The sequence below is a fragment of the Muscardinus avellanarius genome (assembly GCF_963383645.1).
Source record: "Muscardinus avellanarius genome assembly, chromosome: 15".
NCBI lineage: Eukaryota > Metazoa > Chordata > Mammalia > Rodentia > Gliridae > Muscardinus > Muscardinus avellanarius.
Genome location: NC_137801.1, coordinates 30133458 through 30153377, shown reverse-complemented (window position 1 = coordinate 30153377; position 19920 = coordinate 30133458). Strand labels below are relative to the sequence as shown.

The 19920-nt window shown below is 40.1% G+C and overlaps 1 protein-coding gene across 2 annotated transcripts in view; it reads right to left on the bottom strand.

Moving 5' to 3' along the window:
* Positions 1 to 19920, bottom strand: part of CRIM1 (cysteine rich transmembrane BMP regulator 1) — a gene marked incomplete at both ends in the record, with an annotated part of 205607 nt that overhangs the window by 146040 nt on the left and 39647 nt on the right. The gene's annotated exons all lie outside the window — the stretch shown is intronic.

Below are 19920 nucleotides of genomic sequence, written 5' to 3'. Positions count from 1 at the left end.
AGCAAATGCCTCTTCACAGTACAGTCTCGTGCTGCAGGGAATCAACAAGTTCCCTCTCAACAAAACCACTCTGCTGTCCTAATAGGAAAGAGCCCTTCTCATGACTGGGACTTTAGTTTTGGACCTTAGGATATCTCCCTCTTGAACACAAAGCCTATATACCAGCCAGGTTCTTTTCTTTACTGAATTTTTCTTTAAACATGTTGTTTAATTAGTAACATCCACTTACACTTATCATAGAGATAAGTGTACACTTATCAGGGATACGTTACACTTATCACAGAGCAGGCCACCACTTTGGAAGGTCTGTCCTCCCCCCGCACGAGTCTCCTCCACCCACCACCACCACTGCATCTGGAAAGCCTTTTTGTCTGGAAGATTCAGGCTAATAATTACAGTAGAAGAGGGGAAGGAAAGGGGTGAGCAGTTGGGGAAAAGAAGGAAGGAAATGAAAGGGATGAGCCCAAATTTTAAGCAGCTTTAAGAGAGCGGGGACCGAGTGGCCAGGACCAACATCTCATTTTAATTCATAAGGCAAGGACGGTACCTAAGTTAAACTATTCACCCAGGACCACCAATCCATGAAGCCCTCAGGACTGAGACCCAGTAAGAACAAAACATGGCACAACAAATATGATTTCCTTTGCCAACAGCTGTTAGATTTGTAGATAAGATTTCCCACTGATTGGAGGCAGCTTTACCTCAGCTCTGTGGCTGAGAGTCCTCGGCTTAGTGGCTTTATCCACTTTGCACTGCACTGTACAAGGGGCCTGGACACAGCAGAACAAGGGCGGAGACACCATTGGCTGAGAGAGCGGGGCCTGAAAGAAAGTCTGCGCTACCTGGGGCCTCCCGCCTCGGCTTTGTGTCCTGTCTTTCCTCCTCTCTGCTGGCTCCTTCCCCTTGGTCTATGCATGCGCCCAAACTATCAACAGTTCAGAAAGCAAAAAATCCACTCCATCCCTGAGATCTCACTTGGTCTGCAGATAACAATTCTTATCTGATCCTGTGCTACAACTTTCTCAGAAACATGGCCAGTACTTTCTTAGGGGCCTCAGACTACCACTTTGGAAGGTCTGCCTTCCCCCTGCACGAGTCCCCTCCGCCCACCACCACCACTGCATCCAGAAGCTTTCTTCTTCATCCTTCAAGGTTCAAGTAAAATGCTACCTTCTCTGGGAAGGAAAATCATCCTTGATTTTCCCAGTCAGAATATGACTCCTTTCTCAGTGAGCATTTGGCCTGATTCTTGTGCCTCTGAATTATGAAAGGGATCATTTCATTCAACTTTCTATTCTAGTTTCTTTTATGCTTGTCTTCCCAAGAAAGCTGGGAGCATCTTGAATTAGGATCTTACCTTACTTCCTGTTGTATGCTTACATTTTTACTGCATCAAAACTTTTGGAGCCAGGCGTGGTGGCCCACACTTATAATCCCAGTACTTGGGAGGCTGAGACAGGAAGATCGTGGTTTGAGGACAGCCTCAGCTACTGAGTAAGGCCCTCTGCAACTTAGTGAGACCCTGTTTCAGAATAAAACGTAAAATAGGGCTGGGGGTGTAGCTCAGAGGTAGAATGCCTCTGGGTTCAATCCCTAGTACCACACACACATACACACACACGCACACACACACACACACAAAAAAAAAAACAACTTTTGATTAGAGTTTACCTGGCACCAATTTATTTTGGATCTTTGTATTACTTATTTAAGATATCATAGATGCAGTAGAGAGAGTTCTTGAGCTTTCAGGGCCCTATACAAGGATCCCAAACTCCAAATTACACAGATAATAGGTCTCCGAAATAAAGAGACCGAGTCTAGGATAAGAAGGAAAAGACAAAGGTAACAAATGTAAATAGATATGACCTGCTATGATAATATTTTATCATTTTAAGGTTACCGACACTGTCATAAACTCCACTAGCTTTTATAAACTGGTAAATATCTTAGGTTGGTGAAAAATTGAGGTGGGTTATTATTGCTGGAAACAGGCCAACACCTGAGGCAATTTCAGTGTAAAGGGGGAAAAGGCAGTGATAGACAGGGAGGAGAGCAAACCAAATCACAAATGTGGGAGAAGAGACATCAGGAAAAAGAAAAGAGGGGTGAAGAGAAGGATGTCAAGAAAAATTGCAGTGATGATTAACCTCTATAGACATAAGAGCTAAGTGGTCTGGATAAAAGTCAAGATAAAAAAGAAGTACAGCAGGCAGACTCTGTGGAGTGACCGGCTTCTGAGCAGCCTGTGGGTGCGGGGGCAAGGGGACTCTGACCAGAGGGCATCATGCCTGTTATCTGCAAGGTCTTAGCTGATCTGGGCACACTCTCCACCTCTTCGTTCCCTTCCACCACCTCGGGACACGCCGGGCCTGGAAGGCGCAGCAGAGCCCTGGCAGTGGTTTAGCTGCGCAGCTGGTCCTGCTCCGGAGCCAGGACAGGCTGGGCTCAGGCAAGAGGCTTTTCGACAACAGAACAGATTCTCCCATTAATCAGGAATGCTCATGGGAGGAGGAATCTGCGCCAGTCAGCTACTGGTCTGGATATGGCTAATAATTTCTCTCTTAGGTTTCTGGAGGATCTGTGCCAGGGTTCTTTCCCACTGCATACAGCAAACATGATTTTCCCTTTGTATCTAAAAAAAAACTGGCAGCAGTAATACTGAAAAGAAATGTGACTGGGGCCAAAAGGGTGAGCTTAAATAAAATGAGGCATAACTAAAACTAAATACAGGTCAGAAAATACTAAACCCATTATGTCCCTTCCTTTCTAAGGACAAATATAATATTACAGCAGGAGCTAGAGTCCTGTTTTCTACCAACTAGAAATCTCCAATAATTACATACTTTTCTCCCTATCAGGTCTATGGTAATTAATGCTCATGATCATGACCCTAAGTATTTTTAAATTCTGAATGTGTTTCAATACTGCAGGATACACCCTGACAATGATTCTGTCTCTAGCACCGTTTTTATTGATTGTTCTTAAGGAAACAAAACTTTTTATTCTTAACTCTATTTCTCTCACAAGGATAAAGTCCAATTTTTGTTTTAGTTTTATCATGAGTTGTATTTTATAATTTAGTTTTATTCCATTGTTTATTCACTTGCCATCAATGATCCTCTAGGTGCCAGGCACTGTCTCTTTCAAGGGATGCAAGAGTCGAGAGTCAAGTGGGTGTAAGTGCTCAGACACAGAGGGCAGAACAAAGTCCCACACCACATTCAAGCATGTGTCCTTGGCTAAAGGATGGAAGGACCAGAATGGAGACTGCCCACGTGCACTGGACTGTGCATAAGACACAACACACATCAACTTGTGTCTCCTTCAGTAGACCTGGGTTCCCTTGGGATTCTAGTAGAGAATAATCATGCCTACAATTTGTTGACAAAAATCTCACAGAAAGAACCTGTGAATAATTTTAAAGAGAAGCCAAGAAAACTGGGCAATGAGTTTTGCTGAGAACCCTGGGGAAGGAACAGAAGCATTCTCCAAAGGTCAGGAGAGAAACAACCTAGAGAGAACAGGGATTAGAAAAACCAGCAGAAAACAAAGCCTCGGAATGAGAACCAAGAGTCTTCAAGTTGAAATCTTAGAATTTCGCTCCTGGCTTCCAGAAGGTGAAATTACTGCTTTGCTTTCCAAACATCAACACCCTATGAAGAAAAAGACTCAGAATCACCTCTCCCTTGGCACGCTTAGACGCACTCCAGAGGGTCACGATGCCACTCAGCTGTTGCCCGGTGTTCCTCCTCTCAGGCCTGGGCCATCCTGGACTCGCACCCCTCATCTGGCCTCCAATACTGGAGGCTTTCTAACTGTATTTCCAAGTGACAGTCCCTTCTCTCCACCTCCTCCACCAGCACCCTCATCTAGCCAGCCACACAGCATCCATTCTCCTGGTTTTTCTTCAGTCTCCACTAACCCCTGATTCTGCTCTGGCCTCCTGCTGATAACACCCATTTTCCACAGAGCAGCTGGAGCTGATCTTCTTAAAAAGTGAATCCTATCATCTCCACCTGGAGCTTAAAGTCCTTTCATGGATTCCTAGCACACTGGGCATAAAATCCAATTTTTTTTTTTTAACCTTATAGTCTGTAGGACTGAGCCCTTCCCTAGTTCTCTACCTTCCTTTCCTACCAATCCCCACCCCAACTCAATACACCGGAGGCACAGCAAACCTTTTAGTCTCCCAGCGCAGGAGGACTTTTAGTCTGCCCACACTAGGATGCTAAGCAGGTGGCTCACTCTGCCTAGAATGCTCTTCAGGATCTTTGCACGGTTAACTCTTTCCTACCTGTCAGTCCAACTTAAGCATTTTTTCAGAGACAGGCACTCTCAAACCGTACTATCACACCTGGAAATCAACAGCAATTTTATAATTTTATTTATGCCCCATAAGATTGAAAGCTTGGGAGGACCAGAACTTTGTCTGGTTCAGTCCAAATCTATTCCAATGTCTGGAGCACAGAGGTGCTCAGTAAACACTTGTTGGACAAATGAATGAACAAATTAGGGGAAAGTATATTAGGGAGCATTTGCTAAGGGCAGGTGATCACCCTTCTCAACCTAAATATACAGAATAAACAAACTGCAGGCAGAACGAGCCTTTGAAAGTCAGCCTTAGCAAACTACTTTCATGATTACTTTGGAAAACTGCTTTTAAGTCTTTAAGTATTTCCTGATGATAATATTGCCTCCTAACTTCTTTTTCATGTCAGAACTATACACATGACCTACGAGCATTGGTAAAAAGACAGCATGATTCCAAGACATGAGGTTCTTCAGCAGAGAGAGAAAGGCACGTGCGATCAGACTCAATCTGGTTCCCCCACAAAGCGCACCTCAAAAATACTGCGTATTATTTAAAGTCTAGATAGAGAGAGAGAGAAATGTTTTCAGTTTCCTACTTGGGTGTGAATATTAATGAAAAATCAGATGTCACTGTTTCATGCTTTAAAGTGTGACCTTTACTAGGGAGACCTGACAACTGTGGCTGAAATACGAACAGAGCGGAAATAAATCACTCCTGTCAAAATATATACACTTCATAAGTACTTTAATTAAACTAAGTTATTTTCTTATCTACAGAACAAACTTTGAAGAAACGTCTTCAAAAAGGTGAATATCCAGATGAAGATCCACGAGCTTCATACAAATGAAGTTGCTGGAACACAGAAACAAACTCAAGGTTCAAAATAAACCATACACTGCATTAAGTTTTGTTAGTTTTTTTTTTTCTTTTCTTTTCTTTTCTTTCTTTCTTTCTTTCTTTTTTTTTTTTTTTTTTTTTTTTTTTTTTTTTTTTGGTGGTACTGGGGATGGAGCCCAGAGGTCTTCTACCTCCGGGCTACTCTCCCAGACCTATTTTATATTTTATTTGGAAACAGGGTCTCTTAAACCACCTAAGGCTGGCTTCACATCTGCGCGATCCTCCTGTCTCAGCCTCCCAAGCGCGGGGATTACAAGCGTGCACCACCACGCCCGGCTTGCGTTACGTTTTGAGCATATGTAAATCTATTTATGTGCTCACCGGTAGGAATCTAATTTTATGCAAAATTTGTGTTGGTGTGGGATTCTTCATGTTTACTTTTTGGTTCTAGGCTCCCTCTGAAACAACAAGCCATTCAATCAGGCCCTGACACAGAGCACAGAGCAGAAACATACTGCTTTTGGCCTCACTACTGTCCCTTCCCACTTGTGTAAAAAGCCCATGTTGACTGTACTGTGAAAAAAAAAAAAAATTCAAGGAAAGAAAAGCCCTACTGTTGTAATGGTGCCAAAAAAGTATAAAGAAACAAATCCAGATGCTAGAATTTGAGGCATTTCCTCTGCTATGGAATTATGTCCTTTGACTGAAGGTCAAGAGAACATTAAAGGACTTAAGTATTTTAAAGCCATAAGTGGATATTTTTGTGGCTCTCTCAGTTTTACGCATGCCGGTGTCCCACATCTAACTGACATTTAACACAGAATTTATTCAGCAGCAGTCAAGGAAAATTCCTGGGATCACTTTCAAACATGATTTATTTAAATTCTGAGTGCTTTATATTAATGCAGATTGGCTCTATTTCCTGATAGCCTGAATCCCTCCAAAATACCAGTGAATGAATAAAATTATTCTTAAGCCCATCTCATATTTACTACCTCCTAACTCCTTAGCATGTCTATGTGTCATAACTCTAACTTTTTTGTCTCCCTGATGGACATTCATTTATTTCTGATGCCACAGAATAGTCAATATTGTGAAATAAAATAATTTCTCTTCATAGGAGGCACTTTACATAAGACTTACAAAGATGCAAGATGTGTATTCTCCTAACAGAAAACAGGACCTTGGCCCATAGGAAACGAACAAAATCAATCATCACATTAAGCAGATGGTTATCCAATGGACCACACCATTTGATGATAATATTCAAATCAAAATTTTCAAAACATATTTGAAACAAAAGGAATTTTTGAGAGAGAAGACAAAAATCCCAATGAAGGAGTTGATCAAAATTTTCAAAACATATTTGAAACAAAAGGAATTTTTGAGAGAGAAGACAAAAATCTCAATGAAGGAGTTGATATTATTGAGGAGTGGACGATACAAATGCATACACGCATGAAATGAGTATGTGATTTTGTTGAAAATTTCTCTGAACAGTGCTACAACACATAAGTGATGGCAAAGACTTCAATAAAGAGAACAGTAAAATCAAGCAAAAATTTCTCACTGCAGAGCTTTGGATGGCCAAAGGCAGTAGTTTCTTAAAAAAAAAAAAAGATTCATCTAGGGCGTCAGAATGGCTTTAACTCAGAAAACATAGGGCCCTCTGGCCCTCTGTTACCTTTACCTTTCTCCCTTCCATATATAGAAAAAACTGAAGCAAACAGTTCATAAGTTAATAGCCACTCCTGTCTTGTTTACCAGAATTCTGGGTTATTTATTGGAATGTTTTAAATAATTCTGTTAGGAGTCATCATGGTTACTAATGGACATAGCATCTAATCATGACCCCATAGCAGCTCTTGTCTACCCAGAGGAGACAAGCTTTCTGACTTGTTGCTTTAGAAATGTCAACAAAAGGAAGACGGTGTTGAACTTTATCTCTTCTATTTCCTTTGCTACTCAATAGGGTCAGTTCACTGGTGTGTGGGAAGCAGATAGACTACACAATTTAATAGCAAACTTGGGTGTGGTTGTTATAGTGATAAGGGAAATGAAAGTGGAAGGAGTCTGAATAATATTTATTTGAAAAGTCATGGCTTATTCTCCATGAGCTGTTTACAAAGTACAAAACATACTGGTTCCTATAAAGAACCCATGGGGTGTGTGCACGGCCAGTGGTTAGGGTTGATGACTAACTTCCATATCAAAGCAGAGCAATTTTTTTCAGGAAGCTCTTAACTAGAAAAGGTAACACCATTATTAGCTCTGTCCCATGTAATGGCATACAGGTAAATGTAGGCATAAGCATACAGGGTTAATGTTCAAAGTTATCATACGGTTGCACTTATTTCCATGTGTTACCTATTATGTCATCATGTACATCTATGCTTAAATACATCTAACTATAGTCAGTCATAGATGCACATGGGACATATGATATGTACACAATTTCTTTTGGCACAGGAAGTACATGTGGCATGCATGATTTTTTTAAACACATACTTCCTGTGCACATGAACACTCATTATTATAAAGCTCTATGGGATGCACTCTAAAAAGATTTGTTTAGTCCTTAACATATTGAAAGGTCCCCCAGGGACTACATTATAAGAGGCTTGCAGTTAACAGAGGATATGAAGCCAGACCAAGAGGCACGAAAAAACACATAGATAACATTTTTGGGAATCCCATGCCGCACTGAGGTGTAACACCACCACAACATAATTTCATTTGAAGAATTCCTGATGAAACAGAAATAAGTTGGCTCTCAATCAGAAAGCATTCATAAGGTTCCACTGTGATTAGTAATCAGGATGCCAAAGGGCACTGAGAGAACATATAAATGGAGTAATATTATATTCACTTTTTACTACCACGGAGATAAACATCACTTTCAATGTTATATTGCAAGGTATTTAGGCAGTTTAAAAACGGGTTAGTTATCCCTATCTGGGTCAGACATAGCAGAATATGATATTTTGTTTCAGAACTTAGAAAAGTGAGCAAGCAGGGTCCCCTGGGGTCACATCAGGACCACGGGACCATGGTGAGACAGGCCCCCAGCCCCTTCTTAAGGGTTTCAAGGACACTCACAGCTGCCACTTTATGTGCCCCTTTGCCATGGACACCAACTGCATCAAAACGCTCAAACAGCCTTCTTTCATGTCTGCTGTTGCAAAAACACCTCTCTTTTATTTATAAAATTCAGTGAGGCCGACTGGATTTTTTTTTCTTTTGCCAAAGCAGTGGAACAGTAAACAACAGTCTTTAATATAAATATATAAACAAAATGAGAATGTGTTTCAGACACCTTTAGGACGTCTTTCTGCTAAGGATCAACCAGTGTTCTTACTGATCTTTCCAATTTTCAGGACTTTCAACAACAAAATATGTGAATGCATTTTGAAGAGAAAAAAATCTTTATTTCATTTTCTAAACTGGATGAAAGGGGAAAAAAACCTGACAAGTATATTACATTATATTAGTTTATTTTACTGACAGATTTCTCTTATGTATATAAAGGCTATGTTTTATCTGCAGACAAATATATGGGTATATTAAGAAAAAAGTATCAATTTTTTTAACATATTGAATTCCTGTATTGTACTTTTGTTATTGGAACAGGAAAAGAAAGGCTACTGATAAGGAGAAAGCACACTACTTGCTTTTCGGGAAATTAAAAAAAATTCCAGTGACAGAGAATAGAATAAAAAGTTTTCCTCCACTTGGAAAACTAGGAAGTTGTCAGCCAGAAACAAAGAATATATCCTCAACTTGGAGGAACATTCCAATCCCTTAAAACCTCACACAAACATTAATTCATCTTGTGTTAATTCCTTCCCTTTTCCAACTTTACAGGCACCACTTATTGCTGTCACTTCCTCCTGATGCAAAAAACACTTAGCAAGAGACCACAAATCAAAAGCAGGAAGGCACCCTGAAAAAGAGAATGTCCCGAGCTTCAGATGTGTCAACAACCGATGTGCGCGCCAGTGCTCTTAACTTAGAGTCTACGCAATTAAAATAATGGTCTCATAAGTTTCAAAATAAATTATTCAAATGCCTCAGATTGCTTGGAGAAGGTCAATATGCTAGAGAATGAGTCAAATTTTATTGCTAGGATATTTTCAAATGGTAAAAAAAAAAGTCCAAATATTGAATTTTGATGTCCTTAAATACCTTTCCTGAGGTTAGTCATTTCACACAAAAGATACAGAAAATGGTTCCAGAAGTAAATATATCAGTGAATCATAAATTTAAAATTCAGCTTTCACTTTACTTGGAGCTTAGGGGTATCTCCCAGAGAGTCTACCATGGTACAGCGCCACTCGGCTCGCATATGGTGGCTCCGTCCCATGCACCACCTGCCTGTCTGCCATCTTGTCGCCTCTCAGACTTCAGAGGGCGAGTTCCTTGCCATATTCATTTCCAGTGCCCTTGTGCAGTAAGCCAGACCAGATCTGTCCTTTCCAAGTGAGCAGGACACAGTTGGGAAGAGGCAGGACTGGCCACAGGGATCCTTGCTCCATCCTAAAGTGCTCCTGAAGTCAATTCCTTTAGTAGATATCTCATAATGAAAAAGGACTAAAATGTGAATGTCGGCTGAGGAGCATTCTAGAATGCAATCAGTAAGGATGGACAGTTTAAACACCTTCCCAAACTGTAGGAAAGAGTTATAAAAACAAAGATGAGGCTATACTTTTGAGGTAGAAAGGACCTAAAAGAATAAGAATGGAAGGACCACAGAGGAAAAAGACCAATTTAGCAATCTTCACAATTTTCATGCAAGGCGATCTCTTTCTCTTTCATCAACAAGAAGTAGAAGAAACTCTTGCTTGGCCTAGAAGCATGTGTTTGTGCAAGTGTACGAATTTAGCCCCACCTCCTTTCATTAATAAGGATTTTTGCTTTTTTCTTTCTTTAAAAAAATGAAGTATCTCTGTATTCGAAAGGGTTATATTTCTCACAGGATCTCTTAATAAAGACATTAGTATAATGCATATTATTGTCAAGATTAGGAAATGGAAAGAAAAACATAGCATCTGTGAGGTAATTCTTACCTGCAGTGATAAAACAGTAATAGTGAGAACATTTGAAATGATTGCTTTTCGACTGAATGCAGATTCCAGCTGAAGTGATGTTTTCCCAAATTCTATCTTCAACTTCCTTTACACAGACTTTACCCCCCCCCCCATTAAAAGAACAAATATAAATTCTTTGGCTTGGATGAGCTATCCACAATCCCAGATAATGGTTTGGGAATACCAATGACACTAAGGAGGTTCAGATGGCCCGAGACACCAACATGGGAACATCTCTGGATGCTAGTGCTAGTGGTACACTCCCTCTGGATGGTGGAGACGAAAGAGGAGAACCTCACAGACAAGGAGGGGACGGCTCTGACTCCTCTCAGGGGAAGAAAGCCCTGACCTGGGGATTCGTCTCCAATCACAGCTCCTTTTGCCAACAGCTCAGAAGGGAGGAGATCCCATATCCTTTGCTCATGTCAGGAAAAACCTTTGTAGGGGCCAGGGCTGAGCCGGACACAGCTGGGCCAGGCAGCAACTCAGCAGCTCTGTGTGACAGAGAACATGATGAGCCCCGGGAATAACAGAGAGGTCCCGCGGCCAAGTCAGAAACCACACTTGCGGGACTGCTCAAGGCTACCCAAAAGTATAAACCCCAACCTGCAAAAGGGAGTCACCAGACCAATGTCTTATAGGTAAGCAGCTCTGATAGGTAGAAACAGAAAGTTTTTAAGCATGGTTCCAAAAGACCACCATTTCTCAGGCTGAAGGTATCGGGTTGTTTTTGTCCTTTGTTAAAAGAAAAATAATGTCAACATTTGACAACAAATGTCAAAATATAAGTATACAGCAAAAACTGCTCACTAACAAAATTTGATACTTCAACTAACCTGGGAATAAGTATGTTAAGAAGATATACAGATATTTGGACCAGGCACATCTTGGGATGGAACAGATGACTTGAAAGTGTAGTTAGAAGTTAAAGCCAAAAATCTCAAAGATTAAAGCCAAGAGAGAGGAGGAAAAAAAAATCAAGAACATTATTATACTATTTACCCACAGAGTGTACAGAGAGCCTGGTTTACATGCCCACTTTGAACATGTTTTGTTAGACCCTTCCTTTTCTATAACGTCAATGTGGCTGAATAAAATGCTCTTCCATACCCACCTAGCCATACTTCTCTTGGCAATAGGATATAAAATCTTTAATAAAAACTTTTTTTTCCTTGATGGCACAAAAAAAATCCCAACTACCAGAAGGTCACTGTATGACTTCCCACAGCTAAAATGCAGGTATAATTATTCAACCAACTGCTCCTCTCCAACTGGTCTTGGGCCAAGTTCCTTGAGTTTCCTGTTTTTATTTCCCAGATATTTGAAACTGGTTTCCGTCTTTTGGTAGCCCTTTTTATTTCCCTTTTACCAGTTATCAAGACATCAAAACAACAATGATTTAAAACATGTTTTTAAGAAAAGTTATCCGAAGAATTTGTACCTGTAACATAAAATTTTAAAATTTAATCAACAACCTAAAAGTCTACTACTTATAAAAATAACTTTGTATTTTCTTTCCATATGACATTGCTGAAAGTTAAAATAAAATATAGATGCACAAACATATTTGTCTTTGTGTGTGTATACATATGTACACATAAAGATAAGCATATAGTTTCCCATAAAAGGAAAGGTGTATTATATTATTATTTTGTGGTCTTTTACAAGAAGAATGGGGCAATAATACAGCTTTAAAGTTGTGTAATAGGCTTACTGCCTTAATTTTAAAAGTATCTATAAATGGCATTTGAGTTGCTAAGGGAAAATAAGCCAGGACCTTGTTGGTAATGATGTTCCTGACCCACTTGAAAGGTAAGGTTAAGTGTGTTTTTTCATGTGACTAAGGGAAAGGTTAGTGTTTTCAAACTTGATAAGCAATGGACTTCTCTAAAATGAAAAATTTAAACAACTTATATGAGCTAAAACAGTATTTTTAAGCTTAATTCAATAATGCTTTGAGATGTAACCAGCCTAATAAAAATAGAATGTATGCTGAATAATTGAAGGTGGGTGTTAGGGATTGAACCCGGGTGCATTCTACCTCTGAGCTCACCCCCAAGCCCTTTTTATTTTTATTTTGAAACAGGGTCTTGTTAAGTTGCTAAGGGTCACACTAAGTTGCTGAGGCTGGCTTCCAACCTGTGACCATACTGTCTTAGCCTCCCAAGTACTGGGATTACAGGCAGATACCTATCACTACATAATACTATACTGAGTAATTTTAACAAAGTCCCTCAGTAATTTAATAATGAGGAATCTGTACACATGAAAGTCCTGAAGCAGAAAAGGCACAGTACCTGCAATGCAGACTGCTTGACTTCAGGGTTAAGAAGAGTGAGAGATTGCATGGCTATTATTTTTTTTTTAGAAGGGGGTAATTAAGTACATGTATTCTATTATCAATGAGTACATTAACAGTGGTTTGGAAAGGCCAAGAACCTCTCCTGATCTTCATAAACCTCATAAAATGTATAGTACCCAAACCCCAACTCCATCATCTCTTCAATAGAGTAATTCATAGCTGTAAAAACAGCCTTATAAGTTTAATTCTGCCACATCATAATCTTAGAGTATATAACAATTATATTTTGGGGAAATATATGATTTAATTCTCAATATTTATGATCCTGTGAATTAATGGGTACAATAGATCATTTTTACTATAGACAATACTGTACTAGCAAAATTTGGGAGTACTTGATATCATAAAGGAGATCACTATAATCACACAAAAAAATCCCCAGGCAGAGGTTTTAGATATATTTCTACAACTTAGAAAAGATCAAATGGGTAACATATAAAGAATCAACTCTACTAAAAACAAATGATTTTCCCAGCATCCATGTTTCAGGATTTTTTTTTTGTCCTTTACCATGTGGTCAACATACAAGTCGATATGCTTTCACCGTGTTTTAACTTCTTTTAATATTTACTCGGGGGAAAAAGTTTTAATCGCATAAGGAAACCATTACTATGCATTAATATCTGAAGTAAAACAATTTATAGAATATGCTTTGTTTTAAGAACAATGTAAGAAGTAGAAATTCGAATTGATTAAAGAAATGGTGTTCTCTCACAGCAGGCCAACAAATCTGCTCCTCTGTGCAGGGAAATGGATTCATATAAACACTCTGACTTGGCACACAGAGAAAGGGAGGTGAAAACCCAGCAGGAGCGCTTTCTCCTGGGCCTACCTCGTTCAGTTCTTGTGAGTCAAAATCTCTAGGAGAGACCCTCCATGCTTGACCCACGCCTCCTATGGCCCGGAGCCCAATAGGAACGGCCGGAGCAGAGCTGCAGAGCCTGCCTTCCTGTACTTAAGCTATGAGAAGGCAGCAGGCTCCTTGCTATGGCTGGAGGCATTTCCACCCAGCAGTTTCATGGCAAGTGTGTTAGGAGGGAATTCTGTCCCATTACTTCAAAGGTGGATGAAGTCAATGAAGTTAATAATATGCTCAGCTCCATTCAATCACATTTTCTTGGGAGCGTTTTCTGTGAGCACTCCACTCCACCCCCGCCCCCCCCCACACACATTAAAAAATATATTTTAAGAAAAAATTCTAGGGGTAAAAAAAAGCATACTGTATATTTCTTTTTAAAAATGAGTTAAATTCTTATTTACTGACAAAATTAGAGATGACATCAACAGTTCAAATACTTGACAAGGCTACACTGAACACACTGTGCCAGAGCCCAAAGATAACCACCACTTTTACCTCACTTGTGTGAAAAAACGTGAGATGAAGAAATGCAAAATACTAAAAATGGAATAAGAAATTCATGACAGTAACAGTTGCTTAGGTAGAACTGACATAGTAAAATTAAAAGTACAGGATAATTACAAGCTAATGTGCTGAGGTTTTTAAAATCTGAAAGAAAAGTCTATAAAACAGAAGTCCTTTGTCTCTACAATCTCAACACTATTTAGTTGCAGAGAATATAACCATCCAACATAAAATCAAACTTTCTTCTAAGCAGCAGAAAAAAAAAACACAGACATGAAACTCCATATAAATGAAGTCTTTTCTCATTCTAATCCTTACTTTTGGGGCTAAGAATATACATTTTATGCAGTGTAAATTTCCATAAGTAAATGTTTCAATATTACTTATGACATTTATAACCTTTTTGAAAAAAATCAAAAGTAAGCTCCTATAGGGCACCTAAAATGTGACATAATGTATATAGTTGTACCCACAAGGACACTGGGCAAATGGCACTTCAATTAAAGGCAAACCAAGTCAAACTGGCAAATCAGGGCTGCAGCAGCCTGTGCTCAAACCCTTTTTTGAATGAATAAGTGAGAAAATGCATGAAAGAAGAAGAAGAAGAAGAAAAAAAAAAACAAAGCAGCTCTAACAGGAAAGCAGCAGACCCCAAAGGTACTTGTGGAGAATTCTGAGTCTTTTGTCAACTGTGTGGCAGAGTGTTCAATACTTTCCACACTAGTCTCGCTGTACTGATCCTTTTATTTCATTTTTGGTGTGTTAACACTGCCAGTTACTACCCCCCTGCCCCATTATGGACACTACTGTCATATTAATATTCTTTTTTTTTTTTTTTTGCGGGTTTGGGGATGGAACCCAGGGGCATTCTACCTCCGAGCTTCCGAGCTATACCCCCGCCCTATTTTTTTATTCTTTATTTTGAAACCGGGTCTCACTGCGTTGCAGAGGGCCTCACTAAGTAGCTGAGGCTGTTCGCGAGCTGCGATCCTCCGGTCTCAGCCTCCCAAATGCTGGGATAACAAGTGTGCGCCACCACACCCAGCTATATTAATATTCTTAGAAATGCTCCTACTCCCCACATGGACACCACACTCTCCCTGGCCTCAAGGATGACTCATAACTCCTTATCTCTGGTTCAGATCTCTCTAAGTTTCTGACTCATAACTCATCTTCCCCTCAATTCTCCATAGATACGTTGAACATAACAAAACTCAGAATGTACCTCGGCCAATCTCCCATAAAGTGACTCTCCTTGTGTTCCACATTTACCCAAATGACATCACATAAATCCTTACCATCAGCACCCAGACATTCATTCTGACCAATACTCTCCAAGCATTTGACAATCACCCCACCCCAAACACTCTGGGAGTCTTCCCCTTCCTCATCCCTTAAAGTAAGTCAGCCACAAAAGCTCACTGACTTGAAAAGCTCACTCACCTTAGTTTCCTCCTATATGTACCCTCTGCTCATCCTCTTTTCCACCCTAATGCACTCACATTCTCCCTTTCCTTCTGTTGAACCAACCAATCAACAAATTTCTCAGAATTGGACTCAATTTCTCTTCTGCCCCAGAACCTTCCTTGACTTATCTATCTTACCAATAAAAAGTAGTTATTATTTGTCCACTTGATATAAGATGATACATAGTATTACATGAATTGATTGTCCATCTTTTCTCAATACAGCCAGAAATTATATAGTATTTAACATTTACCATTTTATCTCAAAGTGGTTTTTTTTTGGTGGTGGTGGTACTGGGGATGGAACCCTTCTATCTCCGGGCTACACTCCTAGACCTATTTTATATTTTATTTGGAAACAGGGTCTCTTAAGCCAGCGAGAAGCCAGCAAGGCTGGCTTTGAACCTGTGGGATTCTCCTATCTCTGCCTCCCAAGCGTGGGGATTACAAGTGTGCGCCACCATGCCCGACTCTCAAAGTGTTTTGAACAAAAACAAAGGAAGGATTTTTCTAATGCCCTGATGTCTTCCTTTTGCAAAACGTCCACTATGCAGCTCTAAATAGGAACAAGTTCTACACAGTCTACATCATTCCAGACACCCTAATGACATGTGGTACAGCAATGGCCAGTAAGTATGTTTAAGAATACGTTTTTTGGATCCCACATGCCTTTTTCAGTTAGTGTCTGCTTGGTGATAACCTTTGAATTAGGCTATTTCTCACCATGGAAAGGTCCGACTTTCCTCAGGGATACATCTTTGTAGCCCTGAATACACTACTCATGGAACAACTTATATATGAATACTAGCTATCTAGTGAATTACACACACACACACACACACACACACAACTTAAATGACAAACTGCTTTATGTAGATGTCAAATTTAATTTTCCCAAAACAAAACTCTTCAGGTCTAAGTCTGTTCTTCCCCCTATGAAATGATTAAACGGAGCTACATTTGCTTATACCTGAGTATTGCTTGATTCTCCTTTCTTCTTCATCCATACCAACAAGTCCTACCACTTATAAATGACATCCCAAATCCATTTATTTCTCTCCATCTCCAGTTCTCAGGTTCCAGTCACCATTACCTCATACTATAATAGAATCCCTGCCTGTGGGCTCTTCCCATTCCTACACCTCGCCCTCCCTCCCCCACCATTCTTCTCTGCCACATCCATCCATTAGACACCAAGCATCACATCCCTGCTCACTATCCCACCTTGCGCTCATCGCAAGGTCCATACGCCTTGCCTGATCAATGAGCCCCCCCCACAGCCTAGCTGCACTGCATTCTTACTTCTCTTTTCCTTCAACACACTGGATGCGTTCTCATCTTGGAGCGTCTGAGGTGCTGTTCTTTCCGCAAGCACGCATGCAATTCTGCATTTAGGTTCCAGTTCAAGCCTGCTTCCTTCAGAGACCGCTTCTCTGATATCCCTACCTACAGCAATTTCCCCAGGGATTCTGCATCACAGCATCCTGATGACTGCTTTTCACAGCTTTGATCGTTCCATATATTTTCTTGTTCATATATTATTGTCACCCCACCCCTCAGAACTGAATCTCCACGAACGCTGTCTCCTCCATAAGCTGAGCGGTGCTGTCAGGGGGAAGGGAGCATATTTATTCATTCTTGGAATCTTCAGCGTGGGTGAGAGCAGTCCATACTGGACCAGCTGTGTGGCTGGCCTCTAATCTCCACCAATCTCATTCTTCACTCCTCCCAAGGTAACTATATCATCCACAGCATCCTCGGCCCTAGTTACCACCAATGACAATCTTGACATCAAGCCTCCATTCTCCAAATTCCTATCCACTTCTTTAGCTATCCCCTTCCATTAATTCACCCCACCAGAACCTCCCTCCACTGACCACATCACTTATTCACTGTTTTTGTTTCCTGCCCAGTGCAGACCACATGATCAATCACTGTAAGTACTCCCTTGCCTAACCCTCAACCCACATGGGCCTCCTTCCCTCCCTCCTTCCTTCTACCAGACTTGTCAGGAAAAAAAAGCAACCCTCCCTGCACCTGCACCAGGGCCAGAGAAAGACACACACCCGTGCTGGCTGGCATCTCTTCAAATCTGTAACTACTACCCTCAGAAGGCTGTCGGCACCCGTAGTGACCCTTCTACACTCCCCTAAGTTAAGTTGCTCATCTTCTCTTATGAGATGTCTACTCTACATCTTCTTCTCCTGCTTCAATCTTCCTCACCCTTTCTACCACCTCAAAATCAGATGATGACCTTTTTTTATACTTCTCTGGGAAACAGGGCAATTCCACTCTTCTCTCCTCAACGACTTTGCCCCTGCAATCACTACCTTTCTTATATTACTGGCTCTTCCCTAGTCAGAGATCATTCTCACCATCACTCAAAACATGCTGTAATAGCTCCCATATTTTTTTTAAGCCCTTCTTGACCCTATAACTCTCTTTAAGCAATCACCCCATTTTCCAGGCCCATTTTATCATAAAGCATTCAAGAGTCTCCTTACTTCTATTATTCGCACTGTCATTCTAGTTCAGGTTAGAAATCCTAGGATTTTCTTTTGCGGTCTCATCCCTGCCAGTTTTCACATGATCAGACCTTCCCTCAAAAGGCTGTGCACATGTCCCTGGTTGTGGTTTCCTCTGCTACTACTTTCATGGCACCACGTAAATAACCAAAGCGGCTCTCCTGCATCCTCCTGGCTGCAGCATCTCCCTTCGCTAATCCATTCTGCACTGTCCCCACCCCCACTTTGCTGAACACTGATTTCAATGCACTCTGCTTCTCTCTTCTCATAAACCTGCAATGATTTCTGATAGCTAATGTTACCAGGCTTCAGCTCCTTGCACGATGTTTAAGACATTTTGTAATCCGGTTTCATCTGGCCTCCCATCTTTATTTTCTATTAATTATCAAGATAAAACCTTGCTTCTTTAGACCAGTTCTGCAAGTTTCTTGTACATAAGCCATGAAAATTTTCACTTCCACATTTTACTATTTTGTCTGTATGTTCTCTGAAATCCATATCATCCAATCTCTTCAGAATACCTTATAATATACAATTCGTTGAAACATATTCTCTTGATCCTGAACTCCCATGATATTTCACCTATCAAGTTTCTAGGGCTATCAGTGACTTTGTTATTTGCAAATATGATGTCATTGCTATTTCTTTTACATACAATATAACATTTTAATATAAGCAAGGCTTTTTCCTTCAAAATTGTTTCTCAGAAAAGAAAAATCCCGTAATCCTGACATCCTATAAAACCTCACACGTTGCAGCGTTCCTTGTTTGGAATAACAAAGTATGTAAACTTAAATGACCTCAGTTTTACTTTTGGACTATACAGAGGCCATTTGACAAAATAAGTTAAAAACTTTAAAAAGTAAATCTACTAGCTGTGCGTGGTGGCACATGCCTGTAACCCTAGAACTTGGGAGACTGAAACAGGAGGATCACAGCTTCAAGGACAGCCTCAGCAACCTAGAAACACCCTGTTTCAAAACAAAAAATATAAAAGAGCTAAGGATGTAGCTCAGAGGTAGAACGCCCCTGGGCTCAATCCCCAGTACCACAATAAATAAATAAATAATAGTAAAGTAGTTTAATTCTTATGCGAATGATATCAAGATTGGAAATGCTAGATCTCATAAAGAGCCTTTTTAGAAGTACTTTAAAAAGCAATAAAGTCCATCCCTACGTTGCAACGATCATACATACCTAATTACAAATGCAACCATCCAAATGCAACCGTCCAATTTTATGTGAAGAGATATTAGGCTTGAGGACAAAACTTTCTGTGATAGCATCATGCTTAGATCTGCTACAACTCAAACAATTTAGATGGCTGTGAAGAGGATCCGCTCAGGAGCACAGAGCTACATGATGAAAGGCTGCCCAATTAAATGACAGCTACAGCCACCATGAGGCGCTGGAAACAGCTGAATGAAACAGCTTTGTAAAAGGTAAGGGTAGCAAAGCTAATAAATCTAAATTGCTGTACTACTTCATATAATGTGATCTTAAATATATTACACTAAAGTAACTACTCAAGTAGACATATGACCATGTCATTTACATCCCTGAACGCTTATATTCTGAGGTTGGCAGAATACTACTTTTTTGGTGGATGGGAACAGAGATGAACAAAGGGCAACCAGAGGATAAATATGCATCAGATAACTATTTCTTAGAATCATGATGCAAGAGGAAGACTGCGTGGCATAGTAATCTTAGGCCTGCAACTCATCTGCTATGTAGAAGCTCAGTTTATCAGCATTCAAATCCAAAGAATGGATTAACATCATCTAAGACTCTGAAGTAATTTCTATTTTTTCCATTATATTCTTTTAATAATTTAGCAGCATTGGAAAATACAAAGAGTAATGTCATTTTATAGGTGATTGTAAATTTTTTATTCTTTATTACCATTTAATATAACTTCGAAACAACACATTTCAGAAACTTTAGCCCCGTTCTATTGCCCTA